We start from the raw sequence: 6000 nt of genomic DNA on the forward strand, positions 1-6000 counted from the left end.
CTCTGGGGGAGATGTATGGTTACCGACATCCCTCTTTACAGAGCCTTTATAACACTTCACAAGGCCACAAACCAGCCGGTCCCGTATTCTCCCAAATGTACTTTCGAAATCAAGCAGTACGAAGCCACTGAAAGCACCAAGATGTTGGCTGCGGACAACAATAAGATCAGCGGTAACTACTCAGCCTCTCCAGCGGGCAGTCCAGACCGTATCCAGTGTCAGCTGACTGATTCCACACAGGAGGAAGTTGCTTGGCAGGTTAGCACCACACAAGGCTCCGATCCGCTTCCAAACGAGCAATGCAGAACCGCTGGAGGTACCAATGTATCCTGGTTGCAGACAAAGGAAATGTCAGCGGTAACCTCTCAACCTCTCCAGCAGGCAATCCGTACCGTGTCCAGTGGAAGCCGGTTGATTCCACACGAGGGAGAGATTACTTGGCAGGTTATCACCGCACAGGTGAGGTAGGCAAAAACAGAGTCCTGATCCGACGCGCGTTTCGGGGGCGTGTAACGGCCCCCTTCCTCAAGGATAACTCAGCTGTTGCCTAGAGCACTATTTATGCATATATTTAATTGGTTATAATTTGCATAAAATTAAACAATGTTTAAATTCAACCAACATTCAATGACCACTACATATATCAATTTGTGAAAGACCGTTCATAATAGCCATATAATATAATTATGTGCAAAGGTTTTTCTAAAGGTTTTTCTAAAAAGACCTATATATAGCCTTGCTTGTATCATCATATACTGGGAAGACAATGTGTATATATGCATATGCTTTTTTTCAACAATAAATTCGCTCTTTTGAGAGCCAGCCCTCATGCAGGGCTTGGCTGGCAGACCACTGCAATGCCACAGCCCTGTTAGTTGTGGAATTGCAGTGATTGGCCGGCCTGCACAGCGTGACCGAGCCTTTATACCGGCGGGCGCGCTGTGCTCTGCTCACAGCTATCCAGACAGTCAGTGCAGGGAGAGGGTCGCTGCTTCAGGGAAAGGTTTGCGGCCCTTTATAGCTATTTCCGTAGCAGGGCTGCAAACAGTGTGACCAAAAGTCCTTCTCAGGACTATTCTAGTTGTATACAGGCAGGCAGGGTATAGCCAGGTCGGAGTACAGTAGCAGAGTCCTTCTCAGGACTATTGTTGCTGTATACAGGCAGGGTATAGCCAGGTTGGAATACAGGCTAGTGACCAAAAGAGTCCTTGTCAGGACTATTGTAGCAGTATACAGGCAGGCAGGCAGGCAGGCAGGGTATATAGCCATTCCTAGTGGTGACCGTATACCAGCCTTCATCATATCTGGGGCTGGTGTACACAGTCTAAAACAGTCCTGATAGTGTCAGATAGTGTCATTAATTTTTGCTCCTGTCCAATTGGAGTAACCCTTGCTTGCTGTGTTTTTAAAAGAAGCCAAGATGAACAGAGCTGGGATCAGGAAAGACTTTGCTACCTACCCCGGTGTCATCCTGGGGACGGTTAATTATGGCGAATTTTGGAATGTGCTTGATGCAAATCAAAACATCCTGTTTGCAACTAGGGCCCAAGTGCTGCCACTGATGGGGTGGGTGTCTGTGTGGCCCAATTTTTGGAAAAAAGGGAGACTCCGCTTGGAGTAACCCTTGCTTGCTGTGTTTTTAAAAGAAGCCAAGATGAACAAGTCATGGGTCAGCAAAGACTTTATCTACCTACCCCGGTGTCATCCTGGGGACGGATAAGAATGGCGTATTTTTGAATGTGCTTGATGCAAATCAAAACATCCTGTTTGCAACTAGGGCCCAAGTGCTGCCACTGATGGGGTGGGTGTCTGTGTGGCCCAATTTTTGGAAAAAAGGGAGACTCCGCTTGGAGTAACCCTTGCTTGCTGTGTTTTTAAAAGAAGCCAAGATGAACAGAGCTGGGATCAGGAAAGACTTTGCTACCTACCCCGGTGTCATCCTGGGGACGGTTAATTATGGCGTATTTTTGAATGTGCTTGATGCAAATCAAAACATCCTGTTTGCAACTAGGGCCCAAGTGCTGCCACTGATGGGGTGGGTGTCTGTGTGGCCCAATTTTTGGAAAAAAGGGAGACTCCGCTTGGAGTAACCCTTGCTTGCTGTGTTTTTAAAAGTAGCCAAGATGAACAGAGCTGGGATCAGGAAAGACTTTGCTACCTACCCCGGTGTCATCCTGGGGACGGTTAATTATGGCGTATTTTTGAATGTGCTTGATGCAAATCAAAACATCCTGTTTGCAACTAGGGCCCAAGTGCTGCCACTGATGGGGTGGGTGTCTGTGGGGCCCAATTTTTGGAAAAAAGGGAGACTCCGCTTGGAGTAACCCTTGCTTGCTGTGTTTTTAAAAGAAGCCAAGATGAACAAGTCATGGGTCAGCAAAGACTTTATCTACCTACCCCGGTGTCATCCTGGGGACGGATAAGAATGGCATATTTTTGAATGTGCTTGATGCAAATCAAAACATCCTGTTTGCAACTAGGGCCCAAGTCCTGCCACTGATGGGGTGGGTGTCTGTGTGGCCCAATTTTTGGAAAAAAGGGAGACTCCGCTTGGAGTAACCCTTGCTTGCTGTGTTTTTAAAAGAAGCCAAGATGAACAGAGCTGGGATCAGGAAAGACTTTGCTACCTACCCCGGTGTCATCCTGGGGACGGTTAATTATGGCGTATTTTTGAATTTGCTTGATGCAAATCAAAACATCCTGTTTGCAACTAGGGCCCAAGTGCTGCCACTGATGGGGTGGGTGTCTGTGTGGCCCAATTTTTGGAAAAAAGGGAGACTCCGCTTGGAGTAACCCTTGCTTGCTGTGTTTTTAAAAGAAGCCAAGATGAACAGAGCTGGGATCAGGAAAGACTTTGCTACCTACCCCGGTGTCATCCTGGGGACGGTTAAGAATAGCGTATTTTTGAATGTGCTTGATGCAAATGTAGCTGTGAAGTGTACAACTGGGGCACAACTGCTGCCACTGAAGGGGTGGGTGTGTGTGGGGCCCAATTTTTGGAAAAAAGGGAGACTCCGCTTGGAGTCACCTTGCGGTGTTTTACATGATTTTAGAATGGCGTGCCATGCCTATATCTGTGTGTCCTCCTCTTTTTCCTTGTCCAGCTGTTTTGTTTTCGCATGAGTATATGTCCTTGTCACTTTCCCATGTGTTTGTGTTGTGAGTTGTTTGTCACCTTTTGGACACCTTTGAGGGTGTTTTCTAGGTGTTTTACTGTGTTTGTGATTGCCTGCCATTGTTTCCTATTGGCTCGAGTTCGGTTCGTCGAACGTTCGACGAGCCGAACTCGAACGGGAGCTCCGTTCGGCGAACCGACCTCGAGCCGAACCGGGACCGGTTCGCTCATCTCTACTCCTGGACATAGCATTCGAATTACCAGGTCCCTGAAGGCTGAAATGCGTAGTGGCCGGAAATCATGAACAATTACAATGGGCGTATGTGCTGTAGATCCTGCGTCAGTTGTAGCTTGGAACTTTGTCTTTTCACGGATTTGCCCGTTTCTCATGGTGTTGGGCTATTTTCGGATCAAAATGGTGTGTCCCTCCTTGGCCCGTATCATGGGTTATTTCAGGGGCAAATTTAACTCTCTTAGCACTTTTCTCCTTAATTGTGGCCGTTGAATTGTGGGGTCAAGGTCTATCCAACCAGCATATTTGTTGTTTTTCAGACAATTTAGGGCTCGTGCATAGTAATAATAACACAGGTTTCCAAGGGTAAAAATTTTTGAAAGATGTGATTTTTTTCATACTTTCGATCATTGGACTCAGTAAAAATATTGAAAAAATATCATCACGTACAGTTTTTTCACAAACACTGATTCTATAGGAGTTAGGGCCAGGTGGACGGGCAGACCCAGGAGGTGGATCTACTGGGCCGAACACCTTAATGAAGGCAAGGGGTCCGGTAGCCGGAGCACTACGGGTAGCAGGACAGTCCGTGCAAAAGAGTGGAATGGAGAAGTCCCTGGGACCACGGAGTCACTGATGGTAGTCCGGGTGACGGAGCTCAGGTTCGGAGGCCGAGATGTCAGGCAGAGTCCGGAACCGATGGAGCGAGAGGACGGGTCACCACAGGGATCAGAGATGGTACGGACTGACGGGATGGCAGATAGTCAGCGTTCGGGGTTCGGGAATCGGCAGGACCGGATGGCGAGGCAGGAGCGGCTCTAGAAGAGAGATAGGTAAGTATATCACAGAGACACAAGGAGACCTGACTCCTAGCTTAGGAAACACGAAGAACAGGCCCCGCCCACTTGGACATTAAACCCCTTTATACCCTGTACCTGTGTGTTCAATTTCCTGTCAGTGGACGCTGGCCCTTTAAGAGAGGGTCAATGACCGCGCGCGCGCCCTAATGCGCATGCGCGAGGCCCGGGTGCCAGAAGCCAGGGCACGGAGCGGTGTATAGGAAGCAGGGGAGCCGGCCTGGAGCAGGGCTGCCGACGGGCGCCGGGAGCGGGGACCGGGCCGCCTGGGGACCGCAGGTGGTGGAGGCTGGAGACCGTGGAGCGGGGGATGTCTGCCAGAGGAGCCGGGGAGCGAAGCAGGGAAGCCGGGGAGCGTGGCAGGTGAGCCGGGGGGCAGAGCAGGGGACCCGGAGAGCGTGACAATAGGTTTCCAAAAGGTTAGAATTCTGAAAAGATTCCCTCCATACTTTTCTGAAGATGGTGCTCTAGTGTATTCAAGCGATGTTCCTGTGCTGATGGAAAATGTAACATTAAGTACAATGTGAGCGAGTGGAGACACGTCATTGTTTCATCCAAAAAGTCTGAAAGCTGTGCTACTGCTCAATGGCAGTAAGTATTCTTCAGTGTGTGTAGGGCATGTGTCGCGGGCAGAGGGGCCACGCACGCTACGCTCGGGTTCGGGGACTTCTGCTGCTGCTGCTGCTCGGTGGCTCGAGCGGAGGGCCAGATCCGGGGACTCGAGCAGCGCTCCTCGCCCACGAGTGAAAAGGGGGTGGTTTGTTTGGGGAGATAGTTAGTGACGTCACCCACAGGTCGTGGTGATAATGGGCACCACCACTGCTGGTGACGGGGATCCCGGGAGCGATGGCAGGGAGCAGCTAGGATGTTGGTTCCCCCTCCGTGGGTAGGGGTTGGTGATCCCGGGGCCCGGTGGCGGTACGGGGAGGCTGGATGGCTGGGGTGTACGTACCGAGGGAGCCCGTTTGCCCGCAGGCGCTGGCCCTTGGATCTCTAGCCTATGGCGGTGGCTTTTTATCCTCACGGTGTGGACGGTTGCCTTCTGTCGGGTCTTGGGTGTTAGGGAACCCCTGGGATTCCGGTCACTCTCGGATTTGACCATTGTCGGCGGCTCCTAGCCTGGTCAGGGTCCAATGGCCCTGCCTTTGTGCTTGGTACAGATCCGCTCACCGGTTCAGTTCCCCTCGGGTCACCGCCCGTCCCCGGTCCTACGGTTCAGCTGACTTGTACCACCTCCTGCAGACGGCCACCACCGTCTGCCGACCTTGCTGACAGTGCCTGGGCTCCTACCCAGACACTAACAGTTTCTGTCCTCTCACTTTCCACTACAAAACTAAACTAACTGCTTTTTCCCGCCTCCAGGCCTGTGAACTCCTCGGTGGGTGGGGCCAACCGCCTGGCTCCGCCCCACCTGGTGTGGACATCAGACCCTGGAGGAGGCAACAAGGATTTTGTGTGACTGATGTAGACTATCCAGGGGAGGGGGTGTGTGTGATTTTGTGTTTGTGACTACCTGGCTAGTCCAGGGCGTCACACATGCTATGCACTTGGAAGAAAGCTGTGAGAATTTAGACTTTATTCTCAAGAAACTTAACTACAAGGAGCATGGATGGTCAATATGTGGTGGTCTAAAAATGTTCTCATTGCTTCTTGGGCAGCAAGGAGGATATATTAAATACCCATGCTGTTCTGCCTCATGGCAGCCTGCTAATAGTCATTCATTGAAATTTCTGTTACAACCCCTAGAGGTCATTGTTATTCTTTTGAATTGCTGAGTTTCCCTTTAAGCTAAATGT

This window comes from Anomaloglossus baeobatrachus, unplaced genomic scaffold (assembly GCF_048569485.1).
Source record: "Anomaloglossus baeobatrachus isolate aAnoBae1 unplaced genomic scaffold, aAnoBae1.hap1 Scaffold_82, whole genome shotgun sequence".
Taxonomy (NCBI): domain Eukaryota; kingdom Metazoa; phylum Chordata; class Amphibia; order Anura; family Aromobatidae; genus Anomaloglossus; species Anomaloglossus baeobatrachus.